The 22,247-nt window shown below is 34.3% G+C and overlaps 1 protein-coding gene across 16 annotated transcripts in view; it reads right to left on the reverse strand.

Annotated features, from left to right (window-relative positions):
- Tenm4 (teneurin transmembrane protein 4) overlaps positions 1-22,247 on the reverse strand; it is a 2,854,999-nt gene that overhangs the window by 2,633,737 nt on the left and 199,015 nt on the right. For 14 of the 16 annotated variants that reach the window (XM_087211381.1, XM_087211391.1, XM_087211392.1 and 11 more), the window contains exon 2: positions 1,812-1,886. The exons of the other annotated variants lie outside the window; for them this stretch is intronic. The gene's annotated coding sequence lies outside the window, so the exon portion shown is untranslated. The remainder of the gene's footprint in view (positions 1-1,811; positions 1,887-22,247) is intronic. 16 annotated transcript variants of the gene reach the window in all.

Raw genomic sequence — 22,247 nt, forward strand, 5'->3', positions numbered from 1 at the left:
TTTAAAAATCCTCACTGGTTTCCAAAATTCTTAAAACTCTTGGGTATTATTCATGATCCTATGGTGGCTTATAACTCTATCCTCTCCTGCATCCCCTCTATATACACCTATTTGCCTCTCAAGCTTTGGCCTGTTCTCTTTTCCTGAAACACATTTTCCTCACCATACTTATCTTTAGACCTCAGTACTTCTGGTTCACTCCCTCCCTCTGTGCTCCCTTCCTCTCTGTCACTCATTTTATCAGAGAAATATAATTGGATGTATTCATGATTGTATCATCTCTATTAAAATATCTGCTAGGTTATTCATTTTTAGATTTTCAGTACTCAGTACATTGCCTGTAGTAGGAACTAAAAATACATGCATTTCCTAAATGCATGGAGAAAAGAATAAATGAGGAAAGGAAAAAAAACCCCACTAACAGACAGATAAGCTTTTCTCATTGATGTATGTAACAAATAAATTTTTTGGATATTATAAATGAATAATAACATGAACAATCACTATAGTATGAGCACTTAGTGAAACACATGTGTCACATCAATGAATACAATATTTTATTCAGCATTTAGCAGAGTGATTAATATCAATTAACCAAAAAAGATACTATTGTTTCCACTTTTTAAATAAGAAAGGTGATAATTACAGCGGATAAGAAACTATCATATAACACAATGTGAATGCTTAATTTAAAGCTAGTAAATTTTTAACTATGTTGAAATTTCTTAACATTTTTAAATGCTAGACTACTTTCCCCTCAATACATATAATATATAATCCCAATGTATAAAATTTTTGAAGAATAAAAGTATACCATGAAGGAACTCTGGTTTTTTTCTACTTTGAATATATAAATTGGTCCCCCAAATATGTGAGAAATCAGCATGGATGCCAGCGACTCAGAAGTGTACATTAAGTTACTCACCGGCCCACTCCTCACTGCCTGTCTTTATATAAACACATTCTCATAGCACTGACATTAAATACTTCAACAATTACTTTTTTCAGGCTCTCTGCTACTACATTTGTAATATGATACAATATATTTTCTTGTTTTATCATGAGGTCTATTTGACCTAAACTAAAGATGAATACAAGAAGATATACTGGCTAGGAGCATAGCTCCACCAGTTTGATGTTTGATATTGAATACTTTGAATGCGTGAGGAACATGGGTTTTAGGAGCCAAAGACTAGAAATAAGAGTGAAGATGTGTAGAGGTTACCGGAGCTCTGCTTTCAAAGGATTACTGAATTAGTTCCATGCAGAAGTACAATATATTATAATTTTGAGATGAAATTAGATTCTCTATTCTGGACATCTCATATGCTGTTGAGAACAAAAGAAAAGGTGTAGAATTTAATATATTTAAATTCATGTGTTACCCTTGTTATCCAAAGAAATAGAGATTCCTTTAGCTTATAACTCTTATGGAGGTGTTTATTGTGGGAAGTGGCCCTAATTACAGGAGTGAGGGGACTGACAGGATGAAAAATAATCATAATCATGGAAACTCAATCAGAGGATTCATTACTTAACAGGCAACTGTTAAAACTTCCTTTTAAAATCTTATATCATGTCACTTAATGGGATTAATCAATACTTGATTAAAAATAAGTAATAAATGATATCCTCTTGATTTCTAAGGAGTAAAATGGCCTAAAAAAATGTCCTGGATTTTGTTTGGGTAGGATTTCACAATATCTAAACTTAGTCACTTCAAATATTAAATCCAGTGAAAAATTCAGAATAAAAAGTAGACAAGAGTCTGGCATTGATCCATAGAAAAGTGTGTAATTATGTCCACTCACAGAATGATTTGTATCCAGATATTCCACTGCTACATGCAGGAGTTGATTCTATTTTTCTTGACTGGAGGAAGCTACCTGTGAAATAGGATACAAGGGTCAGACTGGAGAAATTATCTTTTGCCTGTTTCTCCATGCGGCAAAAATGTAAGAGGTAGCAATTCTGTGTAATGTATTGTTAGCACTTAAAGTTGCCCTTTGGAAAACCATGCTTCAAATGGGCATTTGCAGATTGCTGTTAACACCAAAGGGATGAATCATATCTTCTATTGTACAAAAATGTACTAAGCAGTTAGTGGGAGGATTTGGGGCAACTTTCCACTGAATATAATGGTTAGGCCAATTTGAATGAATTCAAAAAACTGCTAGGCAAAGGTTTGAAGTTTTAATTGAATGAAGAATTATAAAGAAAGGAGAGAATAGTTTTTCCTCATGAAATTCATTCTTTTGAGAACAGACTCAGACAATGGCATACAAATCCTGGCCCTGCCTCATCCTCTTCTTAGGCATAAACCCCTCCTCAGTATGATGGGGTATGTATGACATTGTTATAGAACCTAGAGAAGCTCTTACACTGGAAACTCCCTTCAAAATCAACTGATCCAAGCTTTCTAAATTCAAACACTTTAAGGTCCAAACAAGTAGAGTAGTGGAATAGAGATCCTGACATCTGCAGATTAAAATTTCTTTTCAGTTCTATAATTCTAACACATTTCCTGTAGTAAAAATACATACATACACACACACACACACACACACACACACACACACACATAATGTGGAAAGTCAATCTCATTTGGGTTTAGTTACAGTTAAGCTCCATCCTAATTGTGGAACCTGGAGAAAAGTTGCCTGATATGTCTAAGATTCACTTTTACATCAATAAAACAGGAGAACTAGTAGCTATTTTGGGAGGGTAATAGTGGATTTGAGCAGGTGTGTGTGTGCATGTGCAAATGAGGTAGCTCAGTTTAAAGCCAAAGTTATGTTAATTCCAAGGCCAACACTGCTTCTGATTGTGACTCAATAATTGTAGGCCAGGTGACTATTTATTAGTCATAGCTGACTTGTGATAAACTCAGGCCTTAAACACTTTTCACAGTCCATGAAACTTACTAAATAGTTCCTAAATGGCACCTGCTATCATCACCATCACCATCCATTATCATTTACAACCATGAAATTAGGAAATATAATCTTCAGTGTCAGAATTATACCCTCTTCAATCTGTAATGTATTTCAGGAGGTGGGAATACAGTAGTAGGGGAAAATGAAAAAATTCTTGTTTCCTATAATTCATACTCTAGTGTGAGAGCTAGCATACTAAACAAAAAAACAAATCAATGAAATATATAAATGGTGAAATGTTTAGTAACACCAGAGAGACCATTTGGTGTTTACACATGTGTGTCCTATTTCTTTCACTTAAGAGTATGGCCTCAAAATGCATCTATTTAGCTATAGATGTCTCTAGTTTCTCATTCTGAAAGTGTAAAGGAGGATAAAAATGTATAATAGATAATGTGAAATGGTAAGAAAAGTTCTAAAGGGGAAGGGGATGGGGAGGGGAAAGGAAAGAAGGGAAAAATATGAGAACAGGAAAAAACAGAAACAAAGTCTTTGTAAATAGAGAGAGATTGAGGGGTTGAAGGGAGGGTAGGGGAATGGGGAAAAAATAAGAACCAAGATATATTATGTAAAGGTGCAAATTCCCAATGATGAGTATCGTCATATTGTATACCGAAAACGTACCAATAAAAGTAATGAATTTAAAAACATTAAGGAACACTCTCAGAAAAGCATCTCAAATAATTGATATTTAATTAAAGTTTTAAAAGTGAGATCATGAATTACTCGGTTATCTAGGTGGAGCATACTCTAGGAGAAAAAAAATAAAACAAGAACAAATACTGTGAGGCAGCACTTCTAGAGAGAGAGGTGGGGCTGCAATAAGAACTGGTGTCCAAATGGGCTTGTAAGTCACGGTTCAGAAACTGAGTAGAGAGATGAGAAGTCACTGAGGAATTTTGTGCAGAAATTAATAGGATCATTTTGATTTTATTCAGAGAACAGGCTTTGGTAGCTAATGATTAAAGCAAGGAAACATGTTGAATGCTCTTAAAACAATATAGGGTTTGATAGCAGACTTAAAATGTCAAATAGCTATGAAAGACATTACAGTAAGTTGGTCTATTTTAAATACAAAATTGACAGAATTTACTAAACAAATAAGAGATTTTATAAAAAAGATAATGATCAATAATGGTCTCACAATTTTCTGGGCTGAGCAATGGGTGCAATGGAATACCTTGATGATTCTGTGGGAACAGATTTTTTTTTTTTGTACCGCCGATCGAACTCGGGACTTTGTGCTTGTGAGCCAGGCGGTGGAACCATTGAGCTAAATCCCCGGCCCCAGGAACAGATTTTTGAAGAAGTATCAAGGTCTGTTTTGGAACATAATAGAGACGAGATTACCTGTCTATGAAAGATCCAAGGGAAAATTCAATAAAACAGTTGTAAATATGTGCCTTGAGTTTAAGAGGTATAGCCTGGGAATAGACTTTTGAGAATGGGTATTGAATATATGATATATAAATTGATTTGAATAGATGAGATCAGAGATAATGAGGATGGGCAAAAAAAGAAGTTGGGAGACCAAGTTCTGGGTATTCTAATATTTTAAGAATGAGAAAGTAAGGAGCAACCAGGAAAAGATTGTAATGGATCAGGCAACAGAAGAAAGAGCCAAGAGAAAACTGTTTCCCAGAAGATAACTGAAGAAAGTCCTTCAGCAAAAAGGAAGACTTCAGGGGGACCAAGTGCTCCTGACAGGTACAAAAAGCTGGAGACTAGGCAATGGATTTTTCTGGAAGTAAAATATTTACTACTATTGTACTATTTTATTTTTTCTTGATGTTGCTCAATTATTTTCTACACAAAGTCAAAGTAATTTTGTTCCCCTCAAATCCTGTGAAGACCATTGAGTCACAATAAGTTGTAAAATAATTAATATAGACTTTAATATTGCATATTCCCACTGAACAATATGGATCTATTAAGTAAATCTCATTGTTTTATGTTCTTCTATATTTTAGTTTTTTTCATGTAGCTAGTATTCCTTTTTTATGTTTATTCCTATGTGTTTTGCAGAATTTTCCATATGACATATAGGATTTTTAAAATTTTAAATTTATATGGTTAGGGATGTAGCTCAGTGGCATTACACCTGCCTGGCAAGCTCAAGGTCCTGAGTTTAATCCTAGGTACCAAAAAAAAATCAAATTTATAATCAATACATTGACATAAAGAAACAAGTTAATCTCATTTACACCCTTTTATACTTTTATTCAGATAAGTTTCATTCCTGTGTCTACTCTAAGTACTTTGTAGTTTTTCACAGTAGGATATAGAATTTTGAAATGCTAATATATAATTGGTATTGGTATAGGGCAGGCAATATGTTCATTTTTGTAGGTCATTTTTGTTGTAAAGAGCTATTTACATTGCCTTATTTTACTAATATTTGAGTTTGTATGTGTGATAAATTAAAATTACTGCCTGTAATAAAACTGAGTTTACTCTCAAAAAATGAACTTTAAATTATAAATCTATGACTTCTATTCAGTGACCATATAATTAAAGTTCAGAGAAAATTGTCATATTAAGGCATTGCTGATTAGAATTGAAAAGAGGAATACTTAAAAGCAGAACGAAAAATTCTGGTGTTTAGTTTGAAAGAGAAATAATTCTTTTTCTTTGCATACCTTTATTTCTCTCATTTCCCCTCCCCTCCTTACTACTCTATATTTTTCCTTGGACCCTTTCCCTATTGGATGAGATCTGTCCTCTTCTCCCTTTCTATCCACCTTTTATCATTTTCTGTTTTTCTAATTTGCCTCACTGAAATGAGGGATACCATCCTGTATTCAAGCTTGCATGTCTGATTTATTTCACTCAACATTATGTTTTCCAGATGCATCAATTTTCCTAAAAATACCTCAAATTTGTCCTCCTTTATAGCCAAGTAGTATTCCCTTATCGCTACAACATTTTCTTTATCCATTCATCTGTTGACGGGTATACAGGCTGCTGCTAGGATTTAGCTATTACAACTTGAGCTGCTATAAACTGGGTATGCAAGTATCACTGTAATATGATGACTTTAGCTCTTTGGCAAAGATACCTAGCAGGGAGATAGCTGGGTCACATGGGATTTCTAGTTTTAGTTTTTTGAGAAATCTCCATACTGATTTTCATAACGGTTATACTAGTTACAGTTTACATTCCCACCAACAATGTTGGAGAGTTCCTTTTTTTGCCACAGCCATGCTAGCATGTTATTCTTTGATTTCCTAATGATTTCCATTCTTTCTGGAGCAAGATAGAATCTCCTTATTGATTTAATTTGCATTTCTCTAATGGCCAGAAATGTTGAACATTCTTTCACATATTTGTTTGCTATTTGTATTTCTTCCTCTGTGAAGTGTCTGTTCATTTCTCTAGCCCATTTCTTGACTGGGTCTTTAATTTTAGGTGGTTTAATTTTTTTTTGAGTTCTTTGTATATTCTAGATATTAGTTCTATGTCTGAGGAGTAGCTGGAAATTTTTTTTTCCTATTTTGTATGTCATCTCTTCACTCTATTGATTGAATCTTTTGCTCTTTATTCTGATATAATCTTATTTGTTGATTCATGCTGATATTTCCTATGTGATTGAGGTTCTGTTTAGAAAGTTCTTTCCTACTCTTATATCCATTTTTCATTTTTTTTATGTTCATTCCAGAGTCTTTTGAGGGGTACATTTTTCCAGTGCTGATTAGCAACAGTTGTACTGTAGCTGTGTTGTTATGTGCATCAAAATCAGTGATTCTCAAACATGTTGATAAAAGTGCATTTTCAAAAATTTAAAATTATCAAATATCTCAAAGAGTTTTTGTTTACATAAGCTGTGTTTATTGATATTTGCCATACTGAAATTTAAGACTTAAAGATTTATAAAATAGTAAGTGGTGAAAACCCTTAAAATAACATTAATGAACTTAATATTTGCTTATATAATAACATATTTATTAAAAATAAGTTCATATTTCACCAGTATAAATTTAGTAGGATGAGTATCACTGATTCACATTTTTGGAAATTTCTTTAATAGGTACATTCAAAGAAAGACAGCTAAATTCTCATGTTTGCTACTGTATGTAATTTGATGCAGTTTCATATATCATGGAGCCCTGAGAAACTTCTACTATTTTTGAGAGAGTAGAAGTGAAAAGGACAATTACTATACTATCTCCTTATTACGAAAATAGTTTTAAAAGTCATGGATCCTCTGAAAACATCTTAGGAAATCTCAGAAATCCTCAGACCACTCTTTCCAAAATGTTTTTCTAAATTGAGCCTTTCTTTATTATTATATTTTATTCAGATAAGTGAATTTAATTGATCTTTAATAGGATTTCATCATTGTATATCTGCATCTAAAATGTAGTGTAAGTTATTCAAGAAATGTGAAAGAGAATAACTACTGTGCTCTAAAATTTGAAATACTTTGTGTTGTGTTGGAAATTTTAATAAGGTGACAATTATCCCTGTTTGAAATGGTTGTGGGATGTGTCATGAGGATTAGGAAGGGTAGATTGTGGAGACTTAAGGTATGTCAAAACCTAGATAGATTTTTGAGAGAAGTGGGGTTTTTTTGTCATTTTAGATTTTGTTTTGGTCTTCATCTTTGAATGGAACAGTCTATGCTGTGTTTTAATCAGCATAAGCAAAACAATTTCCTAAGGTTCTTGAAACAAGAATATACTGAAAATTTATGCAGTTAACGCAAGAATTTGGTTAAATGAAAAGGAAGCTAGAGTCTTTAAATCGCATGCTGGATACTGGGAAGAATTGCTGGCTAAAGATACAAGGCTATATGCTGACACAATTCTGCCTGCTGGCGTAAATACCACAAAAGTAACACAGAATCAAAGTAATCATACATTTAACCCCCTTAGTTAATATTCAAAGTGATGGTCAAGAAGGTGATAAGCAAACATCAGCTTTCTTTTACACCTCTTAGCTCATTGTGCAGATTAATAACATCAACTTGGGAGAATGCAAGCCCCCGGATAATGAATGTTAATAGCAGTTCCTGTTGGCTGCATCTGAGGGTGCATTTATTTTTCTCATTATCTTACACACAATCTCTTAGCTATTGTCTGCCACTGCTGCTCACTCAGGAAGCCACAGAAAGTGCTAAAGATGTCAAGAAGCAAGAAGCCTCATTTATTTTATGACCTTCATCAGCATTTTTTTCTTTTCTCTCTTACTTTTTTTTTAACTTAAAGGCCTGTAATGAAATCTGCTGATTAGAATCAGAATATATATATATATATATATATATATCCTTTTCTGAAGGTGATGTGCAACAGAAGGGCACTTTACCCATATGATACTTCTTATAGGTACTGAAGCTAACTAGTCAATTAACCGGTACTTCTCTTATACTTTCTGTCTACATTCTAGATGTTTCACAATTGATTGTAATATTATGCAACAGAGTAAATAGTAGGCTTGGATGAAAATAATAAGTGGACTAAAATATTGCTTACAGGAATAACCAGGATAGTTTCATATGCAAATGACTAGAAAGCAAAATATGCTATACCCATTTATTAAAATTTGCTCTTAATTTATTTTCATGTTACATAAAATTAAAATAAAAACAAATGGGTACCATAAGAAAGACAATGCAATAAGAGAATATTTCATATTGGAATGGAAAATTATGTGAGTCCATCTATAGATATATCTGGAGACTTAGTTTATTACATTAAGATGGAATTATAGTTCAAGAAGCCTCTTTTCCATAGTAGCAGAACATATGGCCAGGGACAAACTTTAGAAATCTTTTCATGAAAATAAAAAATTCAGATATAGAGAAAGCCCTGGAACTTTTATAATCCAAGAATCTAAATGGATTATAGGAAGTAAGATATTAATCTAAAAATAGTACAGGTATCAAAAAAACAAATAATTTGCATTATTATTGAGGAGAGAGAAATGATGTAACCCACAGACTAATACAGGCAATTTGAAGGTTTAGGAGTAGCAAAAGGTCAGAAAGGGATCATGGCAAGAGTGGGCTAGAATAATTTACATAGGACTTTATTTTAAAACAAGAAAAGCTCAGTTATCCATATGAAATCCAGTAGGTGCAGGTGGATATTATTAATTCCAAACAGTACTCACTGTTTTGTTACTACCCCACATACTTTCGTGTGTTGAGATTAGGGCAGAAACTGAATAGACATCAGGCAGACGATTTAAGAAAATTAGCCAATTATGATTAGGCAACTCTGGGAGGAAAGAGGTGGTAGGTATATGGTGGGCAAGAAAGGCAGGTGTTACTGAAATAGACAAGACTGACCAAACCAGAGTAATGATGACTTGCATGAATGAGATACACCCTTGCCTTTCTACCTGGTGCTGCAGAAATCCAGGTCTACACCACTGCAGCATCTTCTTGCCTCTCTGTTGTGAACTTGCTGTCTGGTCTTTGCTCTGGTTAGCTGGTTTCTACTCATTATCAGATTATCCAATGCTTTCCTTAATGTCTTAGAACCCTAGGGACTCAATTCTATTGCAGTTCAACCTTGTGGCATTTTGACATTTTCTCTGTTGATTTCAAGGTGTCAGGTTCCAGGCTTGGAAAAGAGAGTAGTGTGTCCAAGATGCAAAATCAACTCAGTGTTCACAGGTTTCCAAAACAAAGGGAAAAATCTTAAAGTAGTAGACTTCAAAGACATGCCTTTATAAATGTTAATGTCAAATGTTAATTGAACACTCTGGTCAAAATAAAACTGTTAATAAGCAATTCTCATGAGCCAAGAAGAATTAGAGCAGAAAATTTGGCCAGATAGATATTCTTTTCTGGTTCATCCTTATACCCTCTCCCAATACTTGTCCAACAAAAAGTGAAACTGGCATTTCCAATTCTATGGTTTTGTGGTTGAACCACAGAGACAAAACAGCAACTGTGAAAGGGATATGTTCAAAACCAAATTATGTAATGCCTCAAAAACACTCTGCTTCTCAAGCCTAGCACAGTGGTGCACTCCTGTAATCCCAGCACTCGGGAGACTGAGGCAGGAGGATCACTGGGAGTTTGAGGCCAGTTTGAGCTACACAGTGAGTTCAGGGCCAGCCTGAACTATAAAGGGAGACCTTGCCTCAGAAAACCAAAAGAAAAGAAAACAGAAAAACACTCTCCTTTCTGAAACTAGTGCATATGATAATGCCCTGTCTTAAAAGAAAATGTGTAGTTTTCAGTGAACTTCAAAATCATTTGCAGTTCAGAATTGTTTATGCTGATTTTTATCATATGAAGTAGAATCTTAAGTGTTAAGCATGTTTTCTTTGGTCTTAGAGTCCTGTTTTGGCATTGTTATGTATTGCTTAAAATATATGGTAGGATATAAACTAATTGAAAAGAATTACTATATTCTTGGCATACTATATGTGAGTCAATATTTTAATTTTATTTAATACACATCATGCCTATAAGTATTATTATTAACTAAAATTAATCAGTGACATTGAAAACCTTGAAATTTAAATGAAAACAAGGAAACATTTATAAAACATAAGGAAATAGTTCATGTGAATTATATTGGGGTGCTCAAAAATCTCTATGAGAACACCAAAATAACCTTCATAGGAGGGGGAGAATAAAGAAATTGATTTATGCCACAAATACTCAGGTGACTTCTGTGTATCTGACACTGTCTTTACTTCTAGAGATACAGCAAGGAGCTTGACAGTATCACCGGTGCCCTGTCTTATAAAGAAGCTTCCACACTGATAAAATTTTTAAAATGTCACTTCACTCAAATGGAGTATAGATTTGAGGAAAGGGTAGCAAAGCATAAAAATGGAGCCATCAATTAGTGGAGTATGAAAGTCACGCTAACATGTAGTCAGGAGTCTTTTTAAATAGAATATCCTAGTATTTTCTGCATTTCATGAAGAACCTCTGTATATTTAATTTACTCTTTAATTTCTCATTAATATTCATATAATATTAAAAGTAATAAATCCTCCTTATACTCACATCCCTAACATGTTTCATGAAACTGACTTTGAAACTATTTATTTTTTCTGTGTTTAAATTAATTATATTTTGTGCTTATTCATGCTAACAAAGGGTGCAGAACCTGACTTTATAAAACCACATAAGTATTCTAAATAAATAAGTAAGGTGGTAGAATTGAATATAAATATCCCCACAACAAGATTTAGTCAAGACTTTGATACTAACTACCTTTATAACTCTGGCCAAATTAACTATCTTATTGACATTTTCCTCGATACTAAAGGAGAATAGTATTACAGTACTGTAGGAGATTGACTAATGGTCAACTTGTAATGCCTAGGTGAACTGAATGAGCATGGTCTGGGCATGGAGGATCCACCTGAAGATTGTTACCAATAGCCATAAAAAGAACTGGAGAGGACTATCTTGGCCTGTTTATTTGTTAGGAGAAGTTTGCTGCAGATGGTTTTCCTGATGCAAACTAGGATGTTCTCATCAGAGGAGGAGCAAGGGGCCTCACTGTCGCTGGGAACGACTGCTGTTTTCATCAGGGAAGCTCTGATCTTCACTGTGAGCAACACTTCCTGGCTCCAATGTGGATCCCCCAGTTTGGTGGCACAAACTCTTCATCTCACCAGCATAGATTTTCTGGCTTCCACCACTGGCCTTTGGGTCTTCCAGGTGCAGATCCTCAATACAGACAAGCATGAGACATTGCTGTGGGCTCTAGACCACTGGCTGGAATCGAAGAGGACATTGCCTTGGACTCTAGGCCTTAGACTTGTGTGGGAAACTGCTGGGATCTAGGCCCTCAGTTGAATCCTTTGGGCTTCTAGTGTGTGGTTAATCTCTTGCACTCCTTTGCATTAAAATCTTTGGGTAATTATCATAAAATAACCTTATAAGGTATGTGTTCTGTGTTTAATGTATTGCCTTGCCCAAACCTGCTAACTACAACAAGTACCTAACTATTTTGCCTTTTTCCCAAGACTGGTAGTCACCAATGAGTCAATATATATAAACATCCTTTGACAAATGAACAAAACAAACAAATTTTCTTTTAAAGCAATGTATCATAATTATCATTACATGATTAACAGCTTCCTGAATTGTAAAGAAGATAATATTACAAAAACCTTTAAATTATGTCTCCAGATAAGATGAAAAAATGTGACATCCACTTTGGCCCTTAGAATAGTGCCCAGTATTTAATTCAGATTCCACCTAATGGTGTTTGTCATGGGCAAATCAGCGGGTAATAGGAGTGCAAGTCACTTTCTAGCCTAGAAGAAGATTTTATAAAGCAAATCTCAGTATTGCAAGAGAAACTGACTTCCATGAAACAATAAAGGATGAAGGAAACTGGAGAAACAAGTTTAGGAATGTGAAAAATTATAAAGTTTATTTCTATAATCTCTGAACATTAAATATGGGACAACAAGTGGTAGAGAAGAGTTGAGCTACTTGTTCAAGGTCATTCGTGAGGTATTGTCTGAGTCATGACTAGATCACATCTCTTCTAATCTTTGTTCCTTTGTCCTGGCCATTTCCCCTAGTTTAAATATTTTTGTGATTTATTATTGAAAGAAAATTTTGTCTGATACATGTTTTTCTCATATCTAAATCCTTGTTATATTTGGGTCAACTTTTGCCTTCTCACAGTTGCAGTATGCACATTTTGTAATCCTGTGAATTTAGTCTCATTTAGCATATCTATTAATATGCCATTTACTCCCCAATCCAGATCTTTAATAAAAACGTTAAATAAAACTAGACCTAGCATTTATTATTTTTTGTTTATAAGTCTTTTCTCAGTTCTAATCTGACTGATTTTCTTGTCATCTAAACTCATTTAAAACAAATTTGCAAGTAAAATATCATCAGACACAGTTTCAGATGTTTTGCTAAGGCCTAAATATATCACATTTTCCCTTCTATCCATTAATTTTGAGAATTTATCAAAGGAAGGAACTCAGCTTGTCTACCATGAATTTTCATTTATAAGCTCCTGCTGCTCTAGTTCAGTAAGCCTCTTCTGCGTTGCTCTGAATTATTCAACTATTTCATAAAATGATTCCACTCATTTGTTAATATGTAGAACTTATTTAAAACTATCAGAAACAAAATCAATGACCAATGACAATAAAAGTAGGAAGGACAACAAACAAGTATGTACTATATAAAAACAGCAGTCCCCAAAAGTCTGCCTTCCTCAATGAAATACAGGGTACGTTTGTGGCTAGAACTCTGGCCTTCCTGTCATGGCTCCTGAATCCATTATTAAGAATTGTGAGAGATTATGGCTAAATAGATATCTCTAGACTGAATTTTTCACACTCTGCTACTGCTCATAGATTTTCATCCTTACCCTCTCTCAGTTGGACGTTACTGACAGTTCCTAACCCATCTCAAATACTATATTCTTTATTCTCTGATAAAATCTCGTCAATACCTCAGCATCTAACCAAATAACACTAGTCATTTCATTGTCAACCCTAATAATTATCTTTAATTGTATCTCTGTATCTCATTTCTGTAGCATAAATTTGAAACTTCTTAACAAGGTATAAAAGCCTTTTAATATATCTCCTCAAGCTCGGTCTGCCTAAACACCAAACTCTTCATTCTTTTCTAACCCTATTCTTCTCTTCTGCCATCTGCCTTCACATGGACCAGGATGCCCCTTCTTTCCATTTTCACCTGGTGGTCTACAACTCCTTGTTTAGGACTCTGCTCTAACATCTAAGTGAAGTCGTTTGGGATCCCTTCAGAGAGTTAGGCAGATCCCTTTGGGTTTCACAGTACTCAGTTCCTTTTCCTTGCTTGTTCTCAAATTGTGATGTAATTGTTCCTAATGGGAATTCTGAGCTGCTTTAGGCCAGATTTTTCTTATCAGATTGGCTTTAGCTGCCTCCACAGAGTGAAAACATTAATCATGTGTTGAGTTAGTGTATAAGTGCTTTGAAAATGTTCAACATAGATTAAATTGTTTTTGGAAAATGGATACCTCACCAGTACTAGTGTCTTTTATTCTTGAGTTCTTGTTCACATTTGCCATCCCAAGACACCAAATGGCTTTCTCTGTAAACAAAGTGCTATTTTCATTGAATAATAAAATTTTTCTCTCAGAGCTTATCTAATCAACCTCCAAAATGTCTCTGACAGAAATCTAGCATTTTAAAACCCCCTTTTCAGTAGTAAATTTGCTGAGATGCATATAACTCTTTTTTATATTTGAATCTGACATTATAATTTCCCTAACAAACATCCAGCATCAAAACTAAATCCATGAGCTTCTTTTGGCACATGGATGATAATTACAAAGTTTTCAGAATATTTTCTGCCCTGATTTTTCTCCCTTTCCTTGGACAACAAAATGATGTATGTGGCTTTGTTTTCCCTGTCCATCCTGGATTTAGTCTCCTGCAGAAACAAAAGATGATCAAAATTTCAGTGTGTAAGTTATTCCTAAGCATGCTCTGTCCCAGTTACCATTGGTATCTGAAATTTAGTTTGATGCTTAAAATTCAAACTTATCATGGATTACATGAGCATTTCTAATATCACCACACCGACAGATCTACCATACTATGGCTACTACATGTTTATGGCATGTTCTTATAGATGGAGTCAAATCCTGAGCCAATTCTCAGTTTTCTGTTCTTGAGTGGGAAACCTAGTGAACATTTTATGTTTTCTACTATTCAGTGTGAAACTCAGTCTTTGGCCTTTCTACTCATGTTATCCAATTCAAATAAGATAGATTATTCTGTACTGTGTACAAATAATGATGTCTTATATTTGGGAGTGCCATAAAGCCCATAGATAGATAGATAGATAGATAGATAGGTAGATAGAGACAGAGAAACAGAGAGAGAGAGAGAGAGAGAGAACCAAAACTTGTATACACACTTCAGCAGGTCACCATACTAATAAATGTTTGGAAACTGATGGCCACTTGGAACACCTCTTATAATTGTGAAGGCCAAAGGTAACTTGTATTAATCTTATGATGTCTCAATCAGTTTAGTATTAAAATACTTTTACAAGATATATATATACATATATATATATGTATGTATATGTATATATATATATATATATATATATATATATATATATATATATATACCATGCTATGGCCAGTACATGTTTATGGCTTATGGCATGTTCTTATAGAATGGAGTGAAATACCGAGCCAATTTTCAGGTTTTTTCTTCAGTGGGAAACCTAGTGAAGATTTAAATGATAAAATCAAGGTTGCAAAATAAAGCATTCAACTTATTCAACTGTGGCCTAACTTATTAAGAATTCTGTATACTATACCACAGCAATATATGTGCTCCCAAGTTTATAGTGGCACAGTTTGTAATAGCTAAGTCTTGGAAACATCCCAAGTGCCTATCAACTGGAAACTGGATAAAGATTTTTTTATATATAAAATGGAGTACTAATCAGCCATAAAGAATGAGAAACTAGAGTCATTTATAGCTAAATGGATGCATATTGAGGCCATACTCTTAAGTGAAATAAACAGGGCACACATGTAAAGACCGTATAGTTTCTCTGGTGTGAGAAACTAAAACTGTAAATAAGGATTAAAATGATTAAAACAAATAACTGATAATTTGAAATAGGAAGAAAAGGTCCAAAGGGGTAAGGGAAGTGGGAGAGGAAGGAGAAATAAAAGAAGGGAAAGGAAAAATTATGAGAAAAGATAAAAATGGAAACAAAGTCTTTGTAAATAGGAAGGGGTGGAGGGGGTGAAGGGAGGACAGAGAATGGGGAAAAAATAAAAACCAAGATCCATCATGTACAGGTACAAGCACCCAATGATAAGTGTAAACATATTGTACACCTAAAATGTACCAATAAAAGAATTTAAGCAAAAAAAAAAGAATTCTGTATAAACTCAGTGTATTATCACTAGTCTTAGCATTATCATAGTCATTATCATTAGTCTTAGCATTCTAAATCTGATAAGTAATATGCTCTAGTTGCTCTATTGAGAAACTTGGAGTCATTCCAGACCTGTTTATATGCCTTTATACTGATTTAGTCATCAATTCTACCTCCAAACTATCCATTATGTCTGCTCATCTTTCACCTTTCAGATGAAAAGTGACCAATATGATTGCTCTCCAAGTCTCCTCAGAACATGTCTCACATTGGACACTAATTTTTTCTGCACACCACTAGTAGGATAATTTTCTTGAAATAAAAATCTGATTATCTCAAGTCTTTTAAAATTATTCACCATGTCTCACTGTCCTTAGGATGAAAAGTAAGCTCCTTAACAAGATAATGTCAAGGATTTCTCTTAATTTTACTTCTTCAGAATGTTTTTGAAACAAACATCCTTTCTTTCTTTCTTTTTTTTTTTTTTTTTTGGCACCGGGGATCGAACTCAGGATCTTGCACTTTAGGCAGGTGCCGGAACCACTGAGCTAAATCTCTGGCCCTCTCTTTCTTTCAATACTGTTCAAGGCTTTCCAGATTTCCTGTAGCCTCTCAGCTACATTTGCTTTCTCTCATCACGGGCTCACACATTATTTTCCTTTTATCTAGAATGCTCTTCTATTTTGGATAAGTAATTCTTGATCTTTTAAGTTTCTTAAAAAAAATTCTATCCTGTAAAGTCTCTTCTGATGAACCTGATTAAAATTTTCTATTGCAGCACTCCCTAGTGGTTCATTATTCATGATATGAATCATTCAATTGTCTTTTCCCCACTAAATGATGCATTCTGGAAGGGCAGAGACCTTCTTTGTTTTATTCACCTTTTGCTCCCCAATAAGCACTACACAGGTGCGTCCTAAACCCTAGTTGTGATTGAAAGACTGCTGTCCTTAACTGTATGTCAGTTTCATATAAGGCTCATCGCTATAGCTTTACTCCTACTTTCAGTAGCTCCCATCACTGCTGCTCTGTCCCCAAACAAAGTCAAGCTCAAACATTCTTTTTCTTATCCTGTGAAAGGAGAGAAGAATTTGGATAACATATCTTTTAAATGCTTCTAATGTTTTAGAACAATAGTTGAATTTAGAACAACAGGGGAATTTCTTGTTTCTGACTCATTCTGTAACTTGGTTTTAACTGATTTTATCTGCATTCTATAGAAAGATCTCCCTATATCCCTATGAATCAATTTTAAACATGAAAATTCTCTTTCTCTTCATTCAAATTTATATATGATATATAGAGATATAAATGATAGAGATAGAAATATACACACATGTACATATATACATATTTGTCTTAGTCACTATCTCATTGCTAAGACAAAATACCTAATAACCACAACTTAAAGGAGCGCACACTAATTTTGGCTCATAGTTTCATTTCACAGTAGTCTGCTTCAAAGAAGAAATGGCAGAGGACAGCTACTCAGCCCAACACTCAGGAAGCAGAGAGAGAAGTGAGGAGCCAAAGGAGGTACACCCTGCCGAGTCACACCGCCATTGACCAATCCCTTACTACCAGTTCCTACCTTCTAAGGTGAGAATTTTCAAGGGAATTTTAGATCTAAATAATAACAATAGTGCCCTCTTTTAAAGTATTTTCCTCTAACTTTATGAGAGAATAAACTGAAAGACATTTGAAGATTCTATTTTCATTTTTACATGGATATGGTTCTCTCTGTATTTCATTCTTATCATCAAATTTGCCATCAAGTGGAATATTAAGATAGGTTAGTTATCTGATAAATGATTATAAAAAGACTTTAAGTTTCTGAACTATAATTAAAGTGCCATTTAATCACATTACATAATTCTTGATAGAGAACAAGTTGCTGGAATGTGAATTAAAATGAAATTACCCAAGTTACATCTAATTCTTAGGGATTTTGCCTTAACTCTCTTGATAATTGTTTCATGGTTGTGATCCCAAATCAATCCCATTTAGAAGTTTCAACAATGTATTTACATCTATAAACATTATTCTTAAAAATCCAATATAAAATCAATAGCAATTTCTTTAATGTTATTTGAAAAGGAACTTCTATTTTCTTTTTTTTTTCCTTAGAGTAGAAATATGGGCAATTTTTAAGAGAATGAGCATTGGAAGCTTGATGTATAATGGATCTATCAAGTCATACTTTGTATTGTGTCTTACTTAGATGGATGTGGTCTATCATAAAACATAGAACATTCTTTAAGAGGTGTAGAATTCCCTAGATTGTAATGCTAGTGACAGTAGACATAATGCTTGGAAATATTACATACATTACCTAACTGTATGCCCTTGATACCCTTACATAAATCATCATCCTTTAACTCAGGGATTCACAACCTTGGCTAGATTCAGAAAGGGGGAAATTTTAAAATTCGGATGCCTATGCCCCAATTCCAAGGATTATTATTTAATGTGTTTTCAGTAAGGCCTGGACATGTGGAGTTTGGAAAGCTCACTAAAATATTCTAATGCATGTTCAAGGTTGGGAAATTTTGCTTTAACTTCATTAACTTAGAGCCAGAGTCGGTGGTGGCTACTAAGTACATGCTCATTTTATCCATTCATTGGCCAAACACAGAGAGGGTAGAAATTAAGCTGAAAGAACACCTCATCAGCTGATCCAGGCTAAAACGGGCCTTGTTACCATATCACTTTATTCTGCTCATACTTTAAAATCCAGACTTCTGAAGAAGTAAAAGACCAAGCATAAACTCCTTACAGCTCGAAACACATCACGTATCCTCTTTTCCATCATTCATAGCCATCATCCACACTGCTTTTTAGCTGCTTCTCAGAGTGCTGTTTCTTTCCCTTAATCATTCATGATTTATTTTACTGAGAATGTTTTTATGTTCTTATTCTTCGAGTATTAGTTCAGATATCACCTCTTCAAAGGAGAAGTTCCTTCTGTCAATAGCATGACAGTCAGTAAATTTTTATTTTGTTTTCTTTTTTTCCAGATTCCTTCAGACATGGACATCTGATACTTGAACCTATGTCACTGAATATCTTCTACTCAGTTTGGCTAATTCCAAGTATTTCCTCCAGATAACTAAAACATATTCTTTAAATTAATGTCAATGCCTTATTTTGAGTTGACACAGAGAAAATATGGTGCTTCCAGATATGCTGTCTCACCAATTATGGAATTAAATCTTGCTCAAAGTCATGAGAAAGATGTATTTTGTTATAAAAATAAATTTACATTCTCTTTATTAAAAATTTACCAACCCTATAACAACAGTCCTGTCCACACCTCATAAAATGAATATTGTCCTTAATTATTACCAGGGTAGTGGTTTTCTAAAACACAAATTGATTAATGATCCTACATTCCATGTATGTATACCAATAATGCCATTCTTGTCCATTTAATGAGAAAAAAAGTTTATTCCATGGTAGTTTGGTGTGCATATAATTGGAAAAATGTAAGTAACAAAAAATTGGCAAAGTTATAATTAAAATATTCAAGAATGTCCTAGAAATGAAAGTCAAAGTAAAAACAAAATCAAAACTAACAGAAATAAAGCTATGGAGAGAAGATAAAAGAAAACTGACAGCAAAATACTCGTGTGATAGGATTGAAATACCACTGAAAATCCCATCACATTCTCTGAAAGAAATCACTACAACACAGTTGGTAGATATAAAAGCCAGAAAGGCAGTAAGTCTAGGAAATTTGAAAATAAGAGAGGACAAGTTAGTCGCCTCTGCAATGCAAGTTGCTTTTTGTCTCTGGGATAGACTCCAATATGTCTATTGCCAAAATCCATGGTTTTCTCACATCCTTCAAAAGGTTGGTAATACACACATTCACTCAATTACCACACTCCCCCGTACATCTTTTTTCTCATTCTGTTGTAACTAATCCCACATTCTTTCAGCTTGTAAGAGAGAATGTATTTATTTAACACTATATGTTCACACTAAATTCCAATGAGATGCTTAGAAATTGTTATTTCCTAAATGTAAGAATACAGTCATCCTTTGATATCTATGGAGATGGATTCTAGAATCCACTATGGATGGCAAAGTCTGTAAATGCACAAGGATGATAAATAATAACATAATATTAGTATATAACCTATGTGTAGGCGCCTGTATATTTTTAATAAACTCTAAGTTACTTATAATACCTAATACAAAGTCATTATTTAAATATTTTTGTACTATACTGTTTGGAAATGATGACAAATAAATATTTGTATATTTTCAGAACAAGTGCGATTTTTCTAAATATTTTTGATCTGAAAATAATTGATGCTATCGATGTGGAGCCACAGATACAGAAGGTCCACTGTATTTGTATTTTTATGTTGTTGGGTTTTTTTGGGGGGGAGGGGTGGTACTGGGGATCAAACTTGGGACCTTGCGTTTGTGAGACAGGCACTGGAATAACTGAGCTAAATCCCCAGCCCTGTTGTTGGGATTTTTGAGACCGGGTCTTGCTATGAAGTCCAGGCTGGCCTTGGACTTGGCCTACATTTTCCCCAAACTCACAGCAATCCTCCTGCCTCAGCCTCCCAAGTACTGGGATTACAAGGGTACACCACCACACCTGACTTGTATTTCCATTTTTAAAAGTGTATAAAATGAGTCTACCAAAAAATAGTGAGAAAAGCATTTACTTTTTCATAGTCTCTATTTCCTCATGCGACAAAATATTTAGTCAAAATAATGCTGGTATGACAACTTCACACAGATTCTGTATAATAAGTGATACAATTTCAATGATATGCGCAGAATAAATAAATGTACAAAATTTTAATATGCATTTGAACATAGTTGCCATATATTTTAAAAGTGTATATTATCTGGTTGTAAAATATGGTAAATTTAGCCAAGGCTGCATTTCCCATTAAAAGGCTTCCATGTACGATGCCTGTTGATAAAGGGGTCTTTCTGAAGTCTTGGCTTCCTTCTCTGGACTACAAGGATTGGAAATAACTTCTCATGTCTGTGTTTGGCTTTCTGTTGGCCTTGAAAAACTCACACTAATTTGTAGAGAAAAGTAATCACCAAAAAGCACTGAAGCCCTTGAAGCCCTAGAAGCCCTGGTAGGAAGAACTCCTCCCGCTATAAACATTAGCAACATTGCACCCTTCTCCATTACTGTCCCTCTGTAATGCTCAGAGGAGCACTTTTGTTGCTTCACATCTGCATCTTTTCTGCTTGGCTCTTGACCTAGAATTATAGAAACAAATCATTGTAAAAGTATATGTTTCCATGTTAATTGAAAGAGTGTTTTAATATCATTTTCAATTTGTTTTATAACACACCACACATAAATACTAAGTTAAGGAAGCAAATAGAATAAAAGTTAAAAATTATTAGAGCCACTGAACCTTTTACAGTGGGGGGGGGCAAAGGTGGAGGAGGAGAAAGAAGAGGGAGAGGAGGAGGAGAAGGGGCAAGGGGAAATAATGGTGATATTCTATTTTGAAATAAATGGACTTTTATAAGGGAGGTAAGAGTTAAATGATATGGCTACTACTTAAAATATCAGTAGAGTACCATTGGTTTTGATCCTATCTTCACCTATAGATAGTTATGGTGGTACACTAAAGAAATGTTTTGAGTTTTTCCACTTCCTATATGTACATGTCTTAGCAATGTAGCTTTGAAGCTAGTAAGAGCTAGTAAGGAAGTGAAATTTGCTACCTTTAAATTTTGGGTTGGTCTTGCTTTGAACAATGAACAAAATAAGCAAGCAGGAGAAATCATGTGCTAGTCCAGGCCTTAAGAGATCTCTTCCACCTTATGCTTCGTCTTGTCTACTATAGTGGCCAACACACAGTCCAAGCTACGTATCTGCTGGAGAATGAGAAGTCACATGGAGCAGAAGGGAGGAGTTTGAGCAAAGGCCATCCCAGTACAGCCAGCCCCCAACCCACCCATTCCTTGGTCCACAGGCACATGACTCAGCTAGCCCAGGGTAGTGACCTTACATCTTAGCCCACTGCAACTCCAAGTGCAGAACAGTGAGCAAAATGAATGGTAGTTGCCTAAGGGTTTATATTTTGTTGTATTGTGCTACTTAACAAAACCCAACTGATTTGGGAATTGCATTTGGATTTTCACGGTGGAAGAGTTGAAGTGAAATGAGTTACTTTGTGTAACACAATAGCATTTTGTTTAGAAAAATGGCTATATAATACAATTAATTCTTCATGTCATTTAACTGACAAAACAATAATACATGAATAAATGTAAGAATTTTTAATGTAGTTGAAAGAAAAAGAAAATGACTATTATGAGATTTTCTTGCTAGATTGGTCTTTAAGGTAGTTTGGCCTTTTTAAAAAATAGTTTGGTCTTTTAAAAATGCATCTATTACAATCTGAACTCAAAATCAGAGGAAGACTGTCTTTCAATATGAGTTTTGTTACTGCTTATACAAT

Source organism: Heterocephalus glaber, unplaced genomic scaffold (genome assembly GCF_053883595.1).
Source record: "Heterocephalus glaber isolate CG9 unplaced genomic scaffold, H.glaber_assembly_v1.0 deba00001428, whole genome shotgun sequence".
Classification (NCBI taxonomy): Eukaryota; Metazoa; Chordata; class Mammalia; order Rodentia; family Bathyergidae; genus Heterocephalus; species Heterocephalus glaber.